This window comes from Palaemon carinicauda, chromosome 41 (assembly GCF_036898095.1).
Source record: "Palaemon carinicauda isolate YSFRI2023 chromosome 41, ASM3689809v2, whole genome shotgun sequence".
Classification (NCBI taxonomy): domain Eukaryota; kingdom Metazoa; phylum Arthropoda; class Malacostraca; order Decapoda; family Palaemonidae; genus Palaemon; species Palaemon carinicauda.
Window position 1 is genome coordinate 42,131,891 of NC_090765.1, and position 24,000 is coordinate 42,155,890.

At 34.9% G+C, this 24,000-nt stretch overlaps 1 long non-coding RNA gene across 1 annotated transcript in view; it reads right to left on the reverse strand.

Annotated features, from left to right (window-relative positions):
- The window catches only part of LOC137632539 (uncharacterized), a 288,390-nt gene that overhangs the window by 211,718 nt on the left and 52,672 nt on the right, over positions 1 to 24,000 (reverse strand). The window contains exon 2 of the long non-coding RNA XR_011042057.1: positions 6,674 to 6,699. This is a non-coding gene — a long non-coding RNA (uncharacterized lncRNA). The remainder of the gene's footprint in view (positions 1 to 6,673; positions 6,700 to 24,000) is intronic.

Genomic DNA, 24,000 nt, shown 5'->3' on the forward strand with positions numbered 1-24,000 from the left:
ATATCGCAAGACCAACTCGAGACGTTGCATCATGAAGTTTGAGCTAAGATAGCTTCAGCTTTCAGGCCCCGATGGAAGAGGCTGACTATCGCTACTACAAACGGTAAAATATATACTCATTGCTTTTTACGCATGACATTTTATAATTTCAAATATTAAGCCACTAATAACCCATTAGTTTTACCATGGAAATACTTTACACCCACAACAAATTATCAAAGTTTTCCTAATCTGACCAGGACATGGGTGAAAGTGACTTTATACACTCAGCTATATCCAGAGAGATAGCTATGTGTTTAAAATCACAGGCAATCATGACAATTTTACGAGAGATAGTTTTATTACCAGGATTCGAACCTTCGCATTTTTATTTTTTTGGTAGGTGGACGAATGGGGCTGATTAAGGGCGACTGTAAATTTACCCATTCTTATATCAAGAGAAATACGTTGGTTACTGCTCTCTAGTTCTAACCCAAAGATACCCAATTTTTGGAGCATGAATAAGTATGGAGGAGAATGATTTTGTTCACTTTACTCTAATCACTGCCATAAAGGATTAATCCAAAAAGGTAGATTTTATTACCAGGAGTAGAACTAATTAATTTTTTCTATAGTGGTAGGGCGGGGATGGATTTAATCATGGGTGACCTCTGTATAGCATATACATTTATCTACTATTAAACCAAAGAGAAATAATTTATTTGAAAAAAAAAAAACATTAACTTCTTTTAAAAATAACTTGAAGCTGTCAGAGATTATGGGTACCATATTCTTTTTACAATAGATGTTTTTTTTTTCTTTTATCTATTTACAAACTATCAGCCAGTAAAGTTGTCCTAGCATGACTTCGCTTTTAGAGATGAGTTCATATCTTGAACAAAAACTGGATGCAAACATTCACTTCACATCGTTCATTCTAAACACTTCATTATGCCTTTTCGTTCATGCTTGCAAACAATCGAATCAAATTAATAAAACAAAAATGAAAACAATAAAATAAAAATGAAAAAATATTCTCCTTCTGGAATCTTACAGTCCAAGTTCGATTATAATAAAATTTTGATTTTGCAACTTCAGAGCATATTAGAAAAAAATTCTCCTTCCAAAGTGGCATTCTATATTACGAGAATATATAATTAGGAGACAATATCTATTTTCTATGATGGTCCCTTGTTTATTAAAGAAATAAAGAATTGTTCTATGAGAAATGTTAATTTATATCATATTGGCGTTAAGACAATAATAATTGCATTTAAAAAAAATATTTTCTATTAATTAAACAAATCATTAACAATATAATTCTTTTAATTTCAAGATACTGATTTAAGAAGAATTAAAAAAAATGCAGCTAATGAGCTTTCTATACCATATCACAAAAAGAAAATGTATTTGGAATAATTTTTATATTAAAAAAAGGAGCCAAGTGAAAACTAGTTATCCGAAATGGGAAAAAATTAAAATATCGCTTATTTTCACATTCCTAATTATAATCATAATGATTCAAGTACTTCATAATGTCCCTCTAAAAGAAAAAGATTCAAACGTTTAAAGGTCACGCCTGAATAACAGAGGCAAGGGACAGTGCCCTAGAGACTGCCCAGCGCCCAAGCCCCTCTCCATCCAAGTTAGGACCAGGGAGGGCCGGGCAATGGCTGCTGATGCCTTAAACCCCCATCCTTAACTCACAAGGATGGTAAGGTTATCATTATTATCATTAGTTACTAAGCTACAAACCTGGTTGGAAAAGCAGGATACTATAAGCCCAGTGGTTCCAACAGGGAAAATAGCCCAGTGAGGAAAGGAAAAAGGAGAAATACAATGTTTTAAGAACAGTAGCAACATTAAAACAAATATTTCCCATGTAAACTACAAAAAAACTTTAAGATCAAGAGGAAGAGAAGTAAGATAGAATAGCGTACCCGAATGTACCTTCAAGCAAGAGAACTCTAGCCCAAGACAGTGGAAGACCATGGTACAGAGGCTATGGCACTACCCAAGACTAGAGAACAATGGTTTGATTTTGGAGCGCCCTTCTCCTAGAAGAACTGCTTACCATAGCTAAAGAGTCTCTTCTGCCCTTACCCAGAGGAAAGTGGCCACTGAACAATTACAGTGCAGCAGTTAACCCCTTGGGTGAAGAAAAATTGTTCAGTAATCTCAGTGTTGCCAGGTGTACTGAATAGGCCGGACTATTCGATGGGTACTGAGGCACAGGGAAAATGAACCGTAACCAGAGAGAAGGATCTAATGTAGTACTGTCTGGCCAGTCAAAGGATACCATAACTCTCTAGAGGTAGTATCTCAACGGTTAGCTGGCCCTGGTCAACCTACTACCTACAAGAAACTAGTGAGCTTGAGCGCGACTCGAACCCAAGTCTTGCAGATGCCAGCCAGGGACGTTTCCAATAAGCAGTTATATAGAACATAACGAAATAATGCCGACCCAGTACCTGGTGAAATTATGAGATATTAGATAACACTAACAATTATAAAGAAATATATCCCTCTCATGAAAAATATCCCTAAATTCTCCAGGAAAAAGACGAAAACGTATCCACTGCAACAACAAATGTGGTACCATGATCCAAAGGGTCGCACCGACACCTCAAGAGGGAAGATTTGACGACCGGTGATGATTTGCCGATTAGCCAGGTTTTACCGACTGTCCGAGGATGATTAATCATTTAGCCCAGGTAAACAAAATGATTTATTGGCATAATGATGCAACAGTGATTAATGCATAATGAATGATCAATAAGCGTGTGATTCATGTTGATCGACCATGAAATATCGAATGTCACTACTAAAGCAGACGAGAGAGAGAGAGAGAGAGAGAGAGAGAGAGAGAGAGAGAGAGAGAGAGAGAGAGAGAGAGAGATGAATTATTGAATGTCATTACGGCATCGTATACTTTCCTGAAGGCTTGGGTGAGAGAGAGAGAGAGAGAGAGAGAGAGAGAGAGAGAGAGAGAGAGAGAGAGAGAGAGAGATGCATTATTGAATGTTATTACAGCATCGTATAGACTTTCCTTAAGGCTTGGGAGAGAGAGAGAGAGAGAGAGAGAGAGAGAGAGAGAGAGAGAGAGAGAGAGAAGGTTCGTAAAAACATTCAATGAATGTTATGAGTTCATCACATGTTACCCTAACATTACCTTTATTATTATCAATGGGAACTCTTGCACCAGGGAATGTAATAACCAATGTAATCCTGCCTGGATGATTATTTCTTCTGATACAGTTTGTCGAAGTACATTACCTAAAAGTAATGAACTTTTTTAATAAGCCTCGTTGTTTTCATTTTTTAAATGGCATCGTTACAGTAGCTTTCAGAGGGAGATACACTCCATGTCATTGGTCAACAATCACAAGGTACGAAAATAATCTGAATTGTAATGACAGTTGCCTCCATATGTGTATACACGAGTGAATAAATATGAGCATCTTTGCCTAAAAATAAAAAAAGAAGCTATTCAACGCTAACTGAAAATCATATATTAAGAAAGACCTTCGTCTTCTTTATTGAAAATCGTGTTCAATTCGAAACGGAGGGATTTCCTCCGACTCTCGCATACCAATTTCAAGCAGCAATAAAAATGACTCACTCATGAGTCAACTAAATCCGCAAAGGACGTCAGGTGTTTGCTTCAAGAAGAGATGGCCTCCGCCCAGTTACTTGTCTCAGAAGCCCTGGATATTTAAAAAACAATATATAATAAAAAAAAAAAATAGAAAATTTATTAAAAGGATCGGGTAAAAAATAAAAACAGGAAGTTTATTGACAGATATGCTATTACAGGAGAACCAAAGCTTCTTGTTAACTTATATCAACGAATTAACCTGGATAACAGAGTAAGAGTCAGGGTTATTTATGGAAAGGAGTTTGACGTGTTATCATAAAGCTTCAGTGAATATATTTGATGTGGTCGTGAGGCTTGGAATCATTTTCTTAAAAATATGGGGTCATCCTTGACTCAATAGTTACAAGGTGGATACACTATAGTGACTAGAGATTGTTCTTTTCTTACTATAAAGCAATCCCCTCAAAGAGAAAATTCTAGACACACACACATATATACATTATATATATATATATATATATATATATATATATATATATATATATATATATATATATACATAGTATATTAACTGGATCTACATATAATAAGGCTAGTGCCCGGCCGTTAAGTATAATGAAAACTGATGGGATATGAATTAACTGCACATAAATTTTGGAAAAGGCCAACTATTATTGGGGCATTTAGGATAAACTTGCCAATGTAAATACATTTTATAAATCTAAAGGATATAAAAGTTTTTAGATGAAGCTGCTTATAGGAGGAGAAATGATCTACAAGTGTTCATAAAAAAAGTATTTAGAGTACGGTATGCAAAAAAACTTTCTCAATAACATTTCAACTGCTTCGTCCTTGTAAGAAGCATTAACAAAACTTATTTGTCATTTCCATCTTTAGTAGATTTCAATCAAATGCCTTCCGTCTTACGAAATAATGTGGGTATTGCTTCAAACCTTACCATTTCTTCTTCATTAAAATTCAAATTTTGCCCCTCAGTTTATTAGGTATTTGTGTACACTATTCTTGAGTTTGAACAAAGACTGGTAGAATAAAGCCCACTTACTGTCTGACACTGACAATTAATCACGAAAGAAAGAACCATTATGAAAGTAGTTATAACTCTTAAGAATTCTTGGAACTTGGGATTTCATTTTATTTTTCCAGGATCTCATTTTATTTTTCCAGACTTTTTTCAAAGGCACTAGGTATCAGTCTCTCGCAAATATTAAATGAATATAAAATTTACAAATGTTGACAAAATTCTTAGATCGTCATTCAATGCCACGGTCGCCTTAAGATTATTTTAATTTGATTCAGAATAAAACTACAAACAAATCGCAATAAAGGCCAAAGACAGGTTTGGTAATCGCTGATTCAACTGGTGTTATAAGAAGCAAAGTTGATTCTCCAGTTTGGACTTATATTATGATTTACTTCTTTATTCATATAATCATCATTAGCCGAGCTAGAACCCTAGTTGGAAAAGTATGATGCTATAAGTCCGGGGTCCGACAGGGAAAATAGTCCAGTGAGGAAAGGAATTAAGGAAGCAAATAAAATACATAAGAAACAACGAATACTGAATATAAAACATATCATATTAAGATCGGGAACAACTTTAAAATACATGCCATATAAATAAACTATGGAGAGACTTTTATCAGAATGATCAACATAAAAACCTTCGCCGCAATTTTTAACTTCTGAAGTTCCACCGACTCAAATACCTGATTAGGAAGATCATTCCATAATATGGCCATAGCTGAAAAAAATTAATGCTAACCAGGATGCTCCAGACGTGTCATACTCTGTGACAGATATATAGAATCTTAAAATGTCATTTTCAGTGACCTTTCGCATTTAAATGCGCCACAGTTGCATAAAAAGCATACGCCTATCTTATCTAAATGCAGATTTTATCAATCTAATTGACAGCTATATTTCTCCTTGATTGTTAATAGCCACATTAAGGACCAAACCTGGTTCAATAAAGATTATATGTATGTTGACTTTGAGAATCAAGAGGCTTATCCTTTTTAAAAGAGGGGGGGGGGGGGGCCAGTTATAATGTCATTTAATAATTAAATCTAGCTAAAGTAACGACTCAGCGTTTATGACATAGATAAAACTTAATAAAATACTACTTTAAATGAAATACTCTTCGCTCTGATTCAGCATCATAAGCAGTGCATAGACCTTAAAGAGCCTTATCCCGCTAAAGTCTGTAACTCCCTGACCAATAAAAAAAAATCACCTTTCGGCCAAGATTTTGAACAGCAAGCACCATAATGTAAAACTCATTACACTCCATCCCTGTTTCCCAACAATCCTCATGATCTAGGAATGACTAATCGTGTGCCATGGCTGAGTGGGAAAGTACACCCGGTCATAAATGGTGTCAGCACTTGGCTAGATCAAGAAAATGGGTGTAGGGTTACCAACGGGGCCCTTAAAAAGCCTTGCTACGAGAACAGGCAAATATTTTTAAAAATGAGTAAATTCTACTATTTTACCTGATTTCTAATTTGGGTACTCACTGTCCTCCAATATTGTTTACAAATTATACATACACACACACACATATATATATGTATGTATATATATATATATATATATATATATATATATATATACACACATATATATATATATATATATAAACACACACACACACATATATATATATATATATATATATATATATATATATATATATAAAAACACACATACATATATAATAATATATATATATATATAAATATATATATATATATATATATATATATATATATATATCCTAATAAAATTACGGAAATAAACGTTCTATATTAATCTATCCACCAACGTACTACACAATCCTCACTCCCATAAATGAACACATGAAGAGGGAATTATCTCAATCTAAGATTAGCAAAGAAATTACAATAATCTTTCAGGAAATTAAAATTGATACAGTACTTGAACACCATAAACTGACAAATAACACGATTACGAGAGAGAGAGAGAGAGAGAGAGAGAGAGAGAGAGAGAGAGAGAGAGAGAGAGAGAGAGAGAGAGAGAGAGAGAGAGAGAGAGACGTAATAATTTAACACATACCAATACCAACGAGAGTGCCGGACCATCTGTAAAGACAGATAAATTTATTAACAATTTGCATTTAATGACGTGCTCCGTTTGAAGATAATTAAGGCACTTTGTCTTGTGACAGAGTGAAAAAAATCAGGAAGGGTAGGCCAATGGATACAGCACAACGTTTCTATAAGCTATAGTTATTATATAGGATGTACTTATGGACTGTTAAGTGTTTGCTGACAAATCTGATGGCAGATGCCATGAACTGTGCAGATTCTCTACTGCAATTAAAAGGAATGATAGAAGAGAGGTTTAATACAAAACATCACCATTTCAATTCTAAATACTGCAGAAGTGTAAATGATGCTTATTTGTGGAGGATTGCAGAAAATGAAGAAGATCTTGGCTTAAATTAAAACTAAATAAATTATGATTACATTACTCTTTATCATAATTCAAAATGAGAAGAATTAATTAATGACAAAAGTAATTGGCCAGTAACTTGTTAACTTCCAAACCAAACTTCAACAGAACAGAAGGCTCTCATATAAAAAAATTTATAAGAGATTAATATAGAAATGTGTATATAAATAAATTTACCCATCAATAAAAATACCAAAAAAGACTAAATAGCATTACTATGTAAGACAGATAAACAAGGCAATTAGTTTGGTGCTTAAAAGTAGTATTACAAGTACGAACCAGTTATAGTGGCGTAGACACTAAAAGTAGCAAACTAATATCAACTTTCAAATAAAAAGTGTGGAAGATGGCCAGACATGATATCTTCCTCTGATGATGTTCTAAGTTAGCATTTAATAATTAATATCGTTAAAAAAAGAAAACTGTTTGCCCGAACATGTACTTATCTTCCCTATATAATAAAGAGCAACGTGTCTGGCTACACATAAAAAAACCACACACACACACACACACACACACACACACATATATATATATATATATATATATATATATATATATATATATATATATATATATATATATATATATATATATATTATATATATCGTGACCTGCGCAGAAGCACTGCCAGACGTATAATTACTTGGTCTCTCCCGTCCCTCCGTTAGAGAGAGAGGGGGAAGTCATACCCTAGTAATAGGGGTACCCCGGGAGGTCCACTCGGAAACCCCAATTTCCCACAAACTGTCGAAACTGTCGTGTTGTAGTTAGGAATGGGGGAGGGGAGGGAAGGGATGAATCTGCGTGTGCATATATATATATATATATATATATATATATATATATATATATATATATATATATATATATATATATATATATATGTGTGTATATATATATATTATATATATACATATATATATACATATATATATTATATATATATACATATATATATATATATATATATATATATATATACATATATTTAGCTATTTTGAATGGTCGCCTACACTAGTTAGTTAAGAAAAGGGGAAGTAGGAGAATAATGGCAGGGCAAAAAATATATTTAGTAAAACCCCTATACAAAATAAAAACAAGAGAAAAACAATTTATTTATTAGCTAGACGGCTTAAGAATTGCATACTCGTGGTCTGTACCTAGTACCCCGGGTGGTTTCGAAGTAAGGTCAATTGGAAAGTCAGTGCGGGGCTGAGCATCTAATACAAACTCCCCCATTGTTGTCTTCTTCGAATTAGCAAAACAATCCAATACAACAGAGACAAAAGGAGATACCGACAAAAAGGTGTCTTGAGGGCACTGGAAGGTGTGTCCATCTAAACGTTTTTGTCTCGTGGTAACTTATGGTACAGAATAATTAACTTAGCATTCACAGTCAGGGACAAAGTTAATGCGTAAAGACAAAAGGCATTGCCGTTAAACATATGAGGGAAGGGGGGAAGGGTGAGGGAGAGCGAACAAAAAGGAATTGAGAGAGAGAGAGAGAGAGAGAGAGAGAGAGAGAGAGAGAGAGAGAGAGAGAGAGAGAGAGAGAGAGAGTTGTTAACTTGAGTTTAGAAATTCTTATAAACTATCTTTACAGCAACACTTAACTATTTTTGTCTATTTAAATTCAGTACTTTATTTTTTGTCCATAACTTATAAACCCAGCAAATTTCGTCAATAATTTAACTGAGAGAGAGAGAGAGAGAGAGAGAGAGAGAGAGAGAGAGAGAGAGAGAGAGAGAGAGATGCGTGGTAAAATGCACTTGTGTGTTAGGGGTTTGCAGTGGGCGGGAGTGAAACGTGTTCCAGACCTTATAGAGTCCCGTGAGGAATGGACGAGTGGTGTTTGTATCTCTCATCCTTCCTGCAATTTTTGGTCATCCCCCTACTTACTTATCCACTAACTAAGAGCCATCTCCCTCCATCCTCTTTGCTCCGGCTAATTGTACAAGGTCTCGACACTTGAGCTTTGAAAATGTGAGCTCTACTCGCCTGAAACGGTTCTGCTTCGTCACGTCATGAAGAAAAAAAAAAAGATGACATTCGCAGCACGGTGATGTCTTCATCGTTTGAGTCTCCTTTTCTGTTCACCTGTGACGGCTAAACAGAAGGGAGGGCTGCCACTGGAAATCTGAACTGATGTTGAACTGTTTTCTCTTTATATTCTTCTAAGCATCTTAAAATTACTAAATATTTAATTTTTCCGTTTCTCAGGGCATCTTAAACTGAATTTCATTTATTAGTCCGATCAAATTACCATATAACCACTTCCAATTGTGGTATATATACCCAGCAAACAAAATTCTGTTCTAATAAATGTCCTAATTAACAAATTATTTTTCTTTTCCTACATACGATTTGGACACTTTATAAAAGATCGGAATCTTTTATTACCTAAAAATATTACTTGTCATGCCTCTAAATTGTACTTTCGAAAACTAGATACACCAATTATTGTAAAGGCAAAAATACATGATTATATTACAATAATCAAAATTATCTAACTTAATAATGCAACACATAAACAAGTTGAAAATACATTGGAGTTTCTGATTGATATACCAGAATAATTTGACTAACTAATTTCAGAATTATGCAAAACAAATTACTTCATGTTCAACAGTTCTCTCTACACTATTAGGAATTGTTTCACTATTCAAAAGGAAACTTAGCTACGTCTCTCAGAATTTATTTTTTAAACCAGAAAATTAACATCACACGAACCACTGTTCTACCGTAACAAATAAACTGCATTACTATCTCACTCAATATTCAGGAAATCTAGAAAACTTAATGCTGGAACAAAATTAGCAAGATAGTTGACAAATCCACTTCTGTCAACGAGGAAATGTTAGGAATTCCAGAATTTGTAGGCGAACTGTGAGAATAAAAGGATACTAATACCGAAGTATATAGTAATTCGAAAATTACTTTTGGAACAATAAATTCTGGCATTACTACAAGGTAAAGGAGTAACCACAGATACACATCTACAAGTGTTTCGAGTCTGTGGTAGCCTTTTGGAAGCGTCCCTGCCTGGCGATACGATGAACTGGAGTTCGAAACTCACTCAAGCTCGATAGTTTCTTGTAGTGTCTACAATCTTACCATCCGTGTGGAAGCCTATAGGTCAATCTGCTGAGTAATCAGTAGCCAATGCTTGGCGTCCCCTGGTCCTAGCTTAGTGGAAAGGGGGCTTGGGCGCTGATCATATGTATATATGGTCAATCTCTGGGGTATTGTCACTGTCCCCTGCCTCTGCCATTCATGAGTGACTCTTAAGAGAGAAGAATATAAGGTAATCTTTGGCAACGGAGAAATGTAATATTAGGTAAATTTACCTAAATCACTTTAAACATGGTAATTTAGAGGTAGTGCAATCAATACAAATACAGTAGTGTCTCATTCACTTCTCACTGAAGATAAAAGATGCTAAATTGGAAAGGCGTTATTCATTCCATCCTGTTTCCAAGTCACATAAAATACTCGAATTCTGTACCAATGAAACTGTTTTGAACCTATTCTCAATCTGCTTTATGAAATTCTATGCAAAAATCAAAATGTATCCATCGATAAAAACATGAAAAGATATCAACCAAAATGGAAATAAGAGTGATGAAATATCAACGAATGGCTAAGTCTATAAGCATTCACTTGTAATTATTATTTCTATCATTATCAATAGCCAAGCTACATCCCTGATTAGAAAAGGAGAATGCCACAAGCCCAAGGCCTCCGACAGGGAAAGTAGCTCAATGAGGAAAGGAAATAAGAGAACTGCAAATAAATCTATATAAGTAATGAATAAGAATTATAAAATATTTTAAGACCAGTAACAACGTTAAAACACCTCTGCCATAAAAAACAAGACTTGCAACCTGTTTAAGATTAATAGGTATGGAATAATGTTTAATCACGTATAAACGTTCAGAGTATATTTCACCAAAGAGCAAACAAGACATAATTAACACGATGTAATTTCTTGTTCTTAATATCACAACAACTAAATTCCATACATTAAACATACGATATTATAAAAGCATACCAGCTGTGATTTTGATCAGGCTTCGAAATAAAAGAATGCAGATGATAAATATAAACATTAGAACACATTACAGTACACTGTACGCTATTGCAATCCATCTTATGTAACTTGAACTGGAATTACTGATCGCTCAGCTTAGCAGAAGGCAAGAAATCTAATAATGTACTCTGACATTTCAATAAATCCCGTAAACAGAAGAACAGATTTCGATATTTGGTAAAAACATACGACATAGTAACGCCTCTAGAAATTGTCAATGTCGTTTTGGTGAGGTTTCTTCTGAGGAAAATAGTAAAATCTTTATCGGTACTCGCCAAAGGTTAATTATCTGAAGAGGATCTCCCAATTAATATTTTCTCCGAGTTTCATACACTTTTACTTTAGTTTTCACGTAATTTAGCAAACACAGACGGGCAGGTCGAACCACAAACGTAACACCCTTGGCAGAGATGACCAGGAGAGAGAGAGAGAGAGAGAGAGAGAGAGAGAGAGAGAGAGAGAGAGAGGAGAGAGAGAGAGAGAGAGAGAGGAAGGGGGCTACCAACCCATTAGAGAAACAAATCATTGGGTATTAAGTAATGGAAAAGAGACGTCCGGGTTGCCACACCCTTGCTTCCTTTTATACCAATATGACCAAAGAGGCGTAAAGACCGCTTTGCTAAGACAAACAAACAAAAGCAGAGGACGGGGAGAAGATCCTTCCACAAAACAAACAAACAAAACAAAGGATAATGCTAAGCGTGCGTACGAGCATGTCCAGATGTCCAGAGTGAAGACGATAATGATCCAGATAGACTATTAAAGGCCGAGAGTCGTTGAAGAGTGTTGAAAGGCTGGGCTTGTTTACACGGACTGCCTTCTACGGAACTGTCGTTGTACTTTGGGGAGAAACAGGGCCACTGGTCACCTCACTGACCCAGCGAAAATAAAATATAAATAGATCTCCTGTAGATACACAGTCTACATAAGTGACAGACAACTATAAACAGATGCGTGGGGGATAACCAAAGAGACTATAGGATATGAAATTATCAAATACTAGCGGATACCATAAAGGACCATAAGGACCATAACAAAGGCAATGTAGATTATTCCATATATTCCATATAACCAAAGGAATAGAAAATGCAATTAATGTAAATAACCAGTCAATTAACAAAATGATCTATGAAAAATACCATACAGCAAGCCTTCATAGCGTCCATGCATGCAAATACGCATAATTTATTGAAATTTACCAAGGGACGTACTTTATCAGTTGGTCCTTTACGAAAGGCCAGTGGGGACTTGGTCCAGACATTCCACGAGACCAACACTTGGCGTGTTAACTGTCAGCGGCGATTAGAATAAAGTTCTTAACTTCTGGAATCAGGAGCGGACTTGTCTCGTCCGTTATCCGTAGCGAATGGAGGACCGACAGCGAATACGCTACTAAGTTTTAATAAAAACAAAGATTATATCAGAGTTACACCGAAACCCTTAGCAAATGAAGGCTGGGAAATGTATTCTTTATGGGGCTAAAGATAGGACGGATGATATTATGAGAGAGAGAGAGAGAGAGAGAGAGAGAGAGAGAGAGAGAGAGAGAGAGAGAGAGAGAGAGAGAGAGAGAGAGAGGGGGGGGGGGGTTATGCATGAACAAATATAATATTTTAAGTCTGAATCAAATATATTTCCTACAAGGTCTATAGAATTCTCGACCTTGATTTCGTACATACTGTATAACTTTAGGTTTTCTGGCTATCAGACGAAACCCTATGTAATAATGTATTCAAACAGTAAAATATTATGTCTTGCCGAGTATTTGTTTATCCCTCATGTTCAATAAATCTCTATAGTACAAAACCACTTGGCTAATAAAACAAGCCGGTAATATGACACTGCAAAGGACATTCATAGTAAAGCCTTCATGCCAGATGAAATCTTTCTCCGTAAATACTAATAGCAAAACATTTCTAACATGCGTTAAACACTAGATCATGTTTTCCTCTTCAAGTTTCTTATGGAAATACATCTATTTATTTTTTAGAAACATTTAAATATTTAGGAACTATGATCTAAAATACAGGGTCTTTAGAATTAGAGTTTACTGAAAGATTGAAAAGAGTAAATCAGACAATGGCTAGGTTAAGTAAAATTTGGAAATCAAATCGCCTAAAATTACATATAAAATCAGACTAAGCATCAGTTTAGTGAGATCGGTGTTCCTAGATGGAAATGAGTCATGGTATGACAATGAAAGAATCTCCAATAGATTTAGTAGATTTGAGAACAAAGCCCTCAGAGGGATATTGGGAGTTAAATGGCAGGCCGGGATTTCAAATGAAACTATAAGAGAGATTACTCAAGTGCCATTTTTAGATGAGATCATGATGAATGGTAGATGCAGATGGTTTGGGCATGTTCTTCACACTCAGCAAGAGAGATTAGTTCACCAAACGTTCAGCTGGGCTCCAGCATAAAATTGAAGCATTGAAAAATGCCTTCTATAACCTAGAAAATCAAGAGAGCCACTTTCTTCTTCAAAACAAGGCACTACAAAAGTTGGAAGACCCAGGCTTACGTGGCTGAGAACTATGAAGAGTGAAGTAGGAGATGATGAATGGAGAAGTACACAATTAAAAGCTGACCGAGGCCCTTTGCGTTAATAGGCGTGGGAGGAGATGATGATGATGCTGATGATGATTTCTTTTTAGAGGACGAAAGGTGGTTCTTAATTATCTCGATGGAAGCAGAAAATGTCAGTTACTATCTGACTAACGACTTGATCATTTCAGACCTTTTCACTTGAAAAATTTCGTAAAATCGTAAGGTCACAAGGACTGGCAAGAAAGAGAGAGAGAGAGAGAGAGAGAGAGGAGAGAGAGAGAGAGAGAGAGAGAGAGAGAGAGAGAGAGAGAGAGAGAGAGAGAGAGTCATGCTTATATACACTCGGTGTCCCTTAAGTTAATACTTATTACGCAAAAAGGGGCTATGATTCATTCCTTAAAAAACAATTATACACAAGGGCCTTTATAGTTTTAGGTTTACTGTACTTTAAACATTTTTCATGTATATTGCCTTAAGATTTCGTCTTCTTAAAATATACAATAGTGCCAACTATCAGAATGCCTTCATGAGATAAAGCCAGTGGTTTAAAAACTTTTCGAGCACATGACTCACTTTTGGCTCAGGGAAGTACTTGTTGGTCTACCAAACTTCAGAATTGTATAACGGGGTTATATAATCCTAATGTACTATCCTCAATGAATGTTCATTAGTTTTAACTTTTCATTCGTGAATTTAAGTAATGATCTGTTATTACTGAAAAATAATACTTGGTACAGTTATCAAAACTAATATTACATTTCAAGGCCCAAAATTGCGGTCAAGACATATAAATGCTACTTCAACTTTGTAACTTATGGGTGTGCTGGCATTTTTAACATCAAAATATAAATTTAAGGGTCAGTTGTAGAAAATGCAAATCTCATGTAATGCTTCATTTCCGGGCCGTGAATTGACTTTGCTTTTATTTCCGATAAAATAGAAATATCAGACTCAAACAAGTGTGTTGATACAAAAGGCAGCTTCTTACTTCTGAGATAAGATTAACTTGTCTCGGTACCGAAATCATGTACCAACAGTTTATAAAGAAATTATTTCATATCTAAATCAAATTTGATGGGTAAGATTTCATACAGGTTCCTGGAAAATTCCTGATCACAATTTTGATGGTGATTGGTAACTTCATGTCAGCGTTAAAAATCTATTTCATCTTTATAGAAACGTCCGACAATTCTCAAAATATCAATATTACCATAAGCAAATTTTTAAGTTCAGTTCTTGATCTTTAGTATAATAGCAGGCAGTGTCAACAGTCAATTATAGTTTTGCCTCTACCCTGAACCTTCTAATTAATATCATTATCATAATCAGTATTATCATCATTATTATTAGCCATACTATTACCCGAGTTGGAAAAGCAAAATGATACAAGTCCAAGGGTTCAAACAGGGAAAGCAAAGGAAATAAATAAATACTATAATAAATAATTTTTGTACGAGATAACAAAAAATCATAAAATATATTACTTACAAGGTTAAAAGATCAGTAATATGTAAACCTATAGAAAGACACTTGTGACAGCCTATTCAACAGAGAAGCATTTGCAAAAAGTTTTAATTTTTAAAGTTCCACCAGTTCCACTTTCCATAATCTGGTCACAGGTGTATTAAAACTTCTAGAATGCAGTTTAATATTGAGTGTTATTACTGAAGAGACAAGATTGTTAGAATTTACTGCATATCTGGTATTACGTACAGGATGGTACAGCCTGGGTAGTGTGAGATTAATATCCAGATCAGGAATAATGCAATAGACTGCCAGTTTTTGTCAAACATATAGAGTTGACAGTCAGCAGCTGAGGACCAGACACGAAAATTATATTAAAAAATGTCATAATGAAAGAATCAAAACATTTCCTCAGGATAGATTGATCATCCAAACTTTCTATTGAAAAACTAGGTAAAGAGTATTCCCTTGGGATAGTAATAAAACTCTAATGTAGAATAGCATGTTCTGAATCTAAATTTCAAAGACTTTGAGAGCGTTGACAAGCATCATGTGACGTAGTTAACAATCTTGTATTGTTCAAAATGGTTTCGAGTTCCCATTTGAGAGTCCTGGATGTAAATGCCTGACGAAGGACAATGAAATGAGTCACGGTAACTCAAAGTTCAATTGTCTCCACTCCGGCTGCAAGCCATGATTCTGACCGCAATATATTAGGTTCCCCATATGTACAGTTGGACACAGGGATTCCTGCCACACCTCGTTCTGAGGAAGTACACCTTGTCACAATCTTAGTGCGCGACGAGTTTTTGTGTGTATCACCACCCACTACCATCCTTACCATCTTTCCCTACTTACGGCTCTGTTTGGTGACTCGCCGTGCAGTAATAGTGCGACGTAGAAGACTTGGGAAACTTCAAAGATTGGTAAAAAAGAGAAAAAAAAATTATTTTGAACGGAGGCTAAAATAAGAGGAGGGAAAAACTTGAGTGTTGTTACGAAGACTTCAATGAAGGCTACACAATAGTGCTGAATCAGATTACCGGGGGAAGAGTAGTGAGAAACACTTTGCTGATGGATCAGCTGACTTCAGTAAAGGACGATGAACCAACAAACATGACTAGTCATGAGATTTCAAGAAGTAGTAGGTAAATCTATCTGAGCAATGGCTCAATATTTTTCGATGCAGACAGAAGACATATCAATCATTGATGGATAGCGATCTTAGCGAGGTTTTAGGATTTCAGGATATAAGATCCTATTTAAGGTTCAGCATGAAATAACTAGTTCCAGCAATAGTGCCAACATATTGCCGACTGCAGATACATCAATATGCAGCAGTAAATATTCTTAGCAATGTATGTATGTAACAGGTAGATATTAACATATTACATTGACGGCGATGCACTTGATAAATAACGGAAGTTATAGGTAAGATCAAATTAAAGATTTCTTCTGCTGTTCAACATTGAAGGAATGCATCTTTTCCAATTCTAGCATGATTAAAGGAATAACACTGATTTGATCCTACATATGTCCATAACCTTGAAACATTGGTGCTTAAATTTTCCAGCTTCTATTTAAAGGGTAAAAATTCCAGAAGAGATAAAAAAAAAAATCTCATAAAAATATAGCATATTCTTATTTATCTATCAAAATCTAATTCATGGCCCAGAAAAAAAAAATTTAAAAAGAAGTAAAAAATTGCGATAAACCCTATTAGAAGAGAAATACCTGCCTCTTAGAGTACAAAAGGTAAAATAAAAAAGAAATAAAAATGGAATTCTTTTAATATGGAATTCAAAGGAATGAAAGTTACTGAACAATAATGTGAGTAGAGATGTACTAATTAGGCAACACGAGAAAATGGGAACCCATACCTTTAAAACCAAAACTTTACAGAAAAATCAATGTTGTGAAGGAAAAAAAAAGAGTATACAGTATCGTTTTTCACCTCTGGAGTATATTTACAAGAACTATCTACGATAACGCTGTTTTTCTTGGTGTGAGTCGCAAAATAGAAAGGAGTATGGGTTACGCATCCCCATACTATGTACTAACTTTTACGAAAATACATAAAGAAGATAAACACACACACACACATACACACACACACACACACACATATATATATATATATATATATATATATATATATATATATATATATATATATATATATATATATATATATATATTGTGAAGTCCTGTGCGAGGGAGTTCTACCCTCCAAAGGACAACTTAACAGTCATAATTCTTTTAGTTTGTTTTTCTTGGTAAAAAGCTTGCTCTCATGGATTTCCTCGTCTATGTAACTTAAGAACAAGCCTCAACTAACAAAGGAGGTCTGGACTGCGTTACATAGACCTCCTTGGCCATTAACTTGTCAAGGCGCTTAATTCTCACCTCTTCCCAGGTCAGCCACAGAGATACGCCAGATGTGAGAAGAAAGGTTCTCATAGACCGGGGCATCGAAGTCCACAAAGAAGAAGACCCCTGGTCATGATTGGCCAACACGCGGAAAAATAAGGAGGGGTCACAAGATGTCATTGGCCCTCAAAAGATGAAGACCACCCTTGGAAGTCAAGATTACCCAATCAAGAGAAAAAGGGGATGGCCCAAAAAAATCTTCACTGCGGAGCCTAAGGCTGTGATGGGAGAAGAAACCAGTTCCAGTCCGGAGGCCATAGAAACAACTCTTCCCAGGAGCCAGCCAGTGCCTGCGTCCCCCAGGAAAGGCTCTCCCCCTGAAACCTCCAAGAGGCTCGAACTCCGTCTGAGTCAAAGAACACACTCAGGACGAAGAAAGGAACCATCTGCGTTGACGTCCCAAAGAACACCTGCTGTGCCGAAGTTTTTGAAGCTAAGTACTGACCCCTGTGCGAGGGAGAGAATTAAAAAGAAAAGTGCCTAAGTTATCACGTTACATGGATGGGAATTCCAAGGGAGTGAAGCTGGGGATAATTGTGGGAATAGTTTCTCGTAATAATGTGACACCCTATTCGCATCCAACATCATTTTGTTTTCCTTGTTTTATGTTACAAGTTTTCTTATGTCAAGTAACAACAGTTTCTTTTTTTTTTGGTGTATAAAAATTGAAGTGCGAAGTGAGGGTTTTTTCTTTTGTTGTCGGGGGCACATAGACAGATTGCCAACATTATTTTCTTTTGTTTACGGGATCACCCGTGCACTTTCTTTACCATAATTATTCATTTGACATTTATGTTCTGCAGTTTATTTTACTGAGTGATTTCGGAAAATAGAAATTAAGTGAATACCTTCTTTCTTTTTTTGTTATTTGTGCATCTGAATGTATTTGGATTGCTAGAGAGAATTAAGCTTAGTTTTGTCTTTTTCGTTTTTTTTTACTGTAATCATTTCTTGATTTATTAACCATGAACTCGAAAACACATTTTGCTTTATTTGTCAATTGTGAGTTATCTCCTTAAGAGTTACGATCATTTTCTTTTTTTTTGTTTGACTTAAATTAAACTATTGTATTTTCGATTATTGCAACAGAGTTTCTTTTGTCCGTGAGTTAGACTAAGGTTGAAACCAAATTGTTCCTACACGAATTAAAACTATTCCAACGAGGTGCAGCTCCAAAATAAATAAATGACCTCGGGTGTTTTTGAACCGTTAATAATATTAACAGGTTCAGTCATATACAAGAATTTTGAGTGTCAATTAGTCGCTCTGGATTGACACGAAGTCACTGTGTCAAGTGAAGAGTCCGATTGATACTTTCTTTAAAGATCGTAATCTGCACAATTACGTCACAATATATATATATATATATATATATATATATATATATATATATATATATATATATATATATGGGAGGGTGGGCTGTGGCACCCAAGCAGTACCAGCTGAACTAGGTTGAGTCCCTTGTTAGGCTGGAGGAACGTAGAGAGTAGAGGTTCCTTTTTTGTTTTGTTTCATTTGTTGATGTCGGCTACCCCCCAAAATTGGGGGAAGTGCCTTGGTATATGTATGTATGATATATGTGTGTGCGAGTATTTTTTGAAATTAGAAGGGTAAATGTTCAGCCCACCAGAGAAGGCCCGTAGGATATATCTGACAACAAAATTGCATACGCAATGTACGTCAAATATCATCATGACAATAACGTTTACATTTCCATAACACCATTGGAATGTTCCAATGAAATACCAATTTCTCATTGAAATGTATATGATGGAACATAATGAGCATCAATATATCTGATTATATCTATGTACCAAAATAGTTTACCGGCAAAAGTCTCAACTAGCCTCAGCATACTTCTGCCCAAATAACAACCCTACTCTCTCACCACTGGCCGTTGTATAAAAGTATGGAATGAGGAAGGATAATCAGGTCAAACTTTCGAGACCGTACGTAACATTCTTATGGTTAGGACCCTGGTTAGGACTTCCTGTTCGGATCTCTTACGTTAATCTTTTAATAAAAAGTATAACTTAGACCCTTAAAATGGAAGAAATACATATTCCAGTCAAATAAGAGTTGATAAGAGGAAGGAGCAATATAACACAGGAGGAAGAAGAAGAGGAAAGAGAAAATTAATAACTGGGGAAGAACTGACATGCTAAATTAAGGAGACTTAGGATTTTATTGATGATGAAGCTTCGCTTAGAGTGGTCCAAATACGGAAGCGAAGAATCTTAAAAGTAAAAAAATAAAAACCATAAAAAAACAAAGTAGTTCTTGGAGAGACGAAACGCATCAAAGAGAAGCCGAATTACTCCGAGGCCTCTGGAGGCTGGGTTTGAACAGAAGCTAAGCGGCCATTTTGCTTCGACAGTAACAGCTCCAGGTTGATGTATATGCACAAGCTCCTCTTTATCTTTTGGGGGAACTCATTAACAAGGGAAAGATACAGATCTTTAGAAGTCTGTGGCGAACGTTGGTTTCGTGCCTTTTGGACTTGCTTGTTAGAAGGTGGAGAAGGACAAAAACAAGAAGATGAGGGAGAATATCAACAGCAATAATACTAGGAAAGGAAGGAAGAGCTGGGTTATGAGGAAGTAGAACAAAAAAATAGATTGAACAAGATGAATTAGAAAAAAATATGGAAAATTAAGAAACAAAAGTTTGAAGCAAAACAAGAAGAAAAGATTATACGAAATAATGGAACACACGTAAGGAACGAGGAGAAAGAAAGATAAAATAATAAAGTATGGCCAGAGGAAAAAAGAACGATGCATTCCAGCTTGCTATTTAAACCTCATAAGAAAAACAAGTGGTCCTGCCCCAAGATAAACTATTCTTGGTGCGTTATGACTGTAGGTAACTCCGAGTGGGATTATTATTATTAAAGGCGCAAAGTACCAGGGAGGATTCGTTGGTCGTGCTGAAAAGATCAGTAATTTTTCAATACAATGGCAAAGAAAAAAGAACATTGACGCAAGAACACACCAAAAGGGAAGCACCATAATGACTGGGTACGCAATGACCCAGGGAAAAAAAATAAATGAATAAACAAAACATGAATGGTAAGGTACGAAAAAATCATTTGCATGATTATCAGCTTGGCACTAAAAGCAGAGCACAAATGCGTGGAACTATTAGACAAATAACAATTATTAGATCCCTAAATATATACACTAACTACTAAAACAGGGCTGTAAAAAGTAAGAGCGTAACTCGTATATTTCACCCTTATCAATCATCAGAAATGTATCAGCATCTAAGGCAATTCTGCAACTCTTCTTCGAGAGCAGAAATGGCTGACCTGTTGAAGGTGTAATATGTTGCTCCTCATTTTTCTAGAATATAGCTCCCATTATCCATTTCTGATTGATGATTATACAAATGACGTTGGAGATAATAGCGAGGTACTAGAGTCTGAGAGCACGATTCCTTCAAATGTTTGTGTTCACATAAATGGTTATAGTCTTGTGTATATGTTAATATAATAAAACTAAAGAAAATATAAAATATTTTTTTAAAATAAAGCATATAATCTTAAAGGTTGTCGATAAAAAGGCAAAAAGGCAGTATCTATCTCATTTATCTTTCAAATAATGAACTAAGGATGCGTTGCCCCCATTAAACAAAATTTACAGCTTCATTGCAAATTTCATACGTCAGTGAAGAAGCTTTATGAGCAGTAGTCAATACTCGTAACTAGTTACATATTCTACACAATTTAGCCAAGTAATTGGATTGGTTTAGATTTACTCATTTCTATAACATTCAGTTTCCTCTCTAGGGACATGTTACTAACCATGTTTTCAGCTGTAAAACATTCACACACATATAAAGCTCCATGAATGCATTTTAAACTTTCCCATTGAGACGGTACCTACAATATAATGGTATATTATACAAATTTCATGATCTAGGCCCTTTGGTTATTTTCATACAAGGCGCGGCATAACTATGTCTAGTCTCGGCATCTACAAGGAACACTAACACTACATTTTCACCCAAATCCCAGATCTTTTGAACTTTGCTCATAAGATGATTTATTCATAAATAAACAGTGACTACCATTGTGTCAACAACCAGTTTATTGGGATTGAGATCAGGCACAGTGACACGGTTTACTGTGGCAAATCATTGGTATATGCCATTATTCCTCTACTCTGCAAAATAGCTTACTGTCTAAATTCAATGGCGACTCCTAGCATTTCTAAGCGCTCCAACACAGCATACGGTACAAGGCTACTGGCAAATCCTAGGGGTTTCTCTGCTATGCAACCTAGCTTATCGTTTCAAGACAATGTCAAATCAAAGAGCTGCACTGTACACCCATTTCTGCCTAATACCACTGAGGTAGCACTTAAAGCCCAGATGGAACTGCCAGCTAGAAATATACGAACAATGGTACCATGCTGTCAACAGTGTAATGTTCATTAAATCACTAAGTTAAGCAATGTAAAGTATTGTATGAACGGAACAGTACTTTGATGAATAAACATCTCACATAACTCCCTACTGCAATCTCATAAGAATATAAAAAATACAGTGGCAATAGCTGCAGAAACCACCCTTCTAATGACACTAAGTTTGGTGATATTATGTGTGTGTGTGTGTATATATATATATATATATATATATATATATATATATATATATATATATATATATATATATATATATATATATATATATAAACACACCAACACACACACATATAAATATCAATCACAATGGGATTTAATACCGAATTCTACTTTAGGAATATATATCCACTGGATATATATTCCTAAGGTAGAATTCGGTACTAAATGTCATTGTGGTTGATATTTACAGTGACTAAAATCACGAGTGTTAGTGATAAATATATATATATATATATATATATATATATATATATATATATATATATATATATATATATATATATATAGTTTTCAGTTATATCTCCATGAATTTCTGTGCAAAATATCTTAAAATTTTCATATTTGTTGATTTTAGAAGTTTTTATATTTCTTCTAAATTTATTTTGCATAAATGCACGCAATTATATAAGGGTAATGATTTCTATTTAGGGGTGCCCAGATGAAAAGCTGAAACAACTTTCGGCTAATGATTAGTAAATGGAGCAGCACAATAATATATTCCGTCTTTTCCTTCAAAACTAGAGCCCTGAAGACAAGAAAAATACAGAAATCTCTTAAAGTGTTGTCTTAAAGTAATCAATAGCCATTAATGAAAATAGTCTAAGAGAACGACTATGCCCCAAATGCATATATATATATATATATATATATATATATATATATATATATATATATATATATATATATATATATATATATATATATATACACACACATATGTGTGTGTATGTGTGCGTGTGTGTGTGTATACGAGACCCTTTGCGTCAATAGGAGGAGATGATGATGATGATATATATATATATATATATATATATATATATATATATATATATATATATATATATATATATATATATATATATAGATAGATATAGTGGTGTGTGTGTTTGCATACATACAGTATATATGTATACACATATATGTGGAAGGTATGCCGATAGAAGACCATAGCGTGTAAGATCCGGCTACTAAATTCAAATGCCCATCTACAATGCCAAAACGAGGAGTACTAAAAAAGATGAAAAGCATGATAAGAAATTACTCCATAGTTGAATAAATTGCAAAGATATGTTGACCAGAATTACACCCCCTGACACCGGACAAATCCCACGTGGCCCTGGAGATAAGCTAGTGTTAACTGATAAGACAGCGGACGTAAACATTGCACGGGTTAGGCGACTGACCAATCCGTGAAACCTTCGCTGATAACGAGATAAAAGCTGATGGATCAGCACACGTGCATATTTCGATGCAAACAAGGCTTCAGAAAGACTGAATCTCTTGTGATTCGGTTGATCATTCTTTTCCTGTTAACCGGATTAATCTGTATCGCTTCTAATCAAGAGACTTCATAACATGATAATTTCTTTAGTCTTGCTCGCACAATGAAGTTAGATTTGAACTGAATCTTTATATGCGCCACTATAAATTTTTATAAGACTCCTCCATTACCTTTTCTCATCGATAACTTTAGTGCGTAAAAAAATTCAGAATAACACTGAAATAATCTATTAGCAATACTTTATCACACATTTTATCATTGAAACAGTATCCTATTTTCAAATACCTTTAATTGACTAATTATAGCCTTCTTAAAATAAACCTTGAATGGTCATTAATCTGAAATTAACCAGCTCATGTACTTATTTCTTTTTTTCTAAATGTACTCCTTCCGTCTTTCTGACTTTAAGATTCGGTTATAACAGGCAAGGTATTATGACTCCATAGCACCAGAATAACTTACA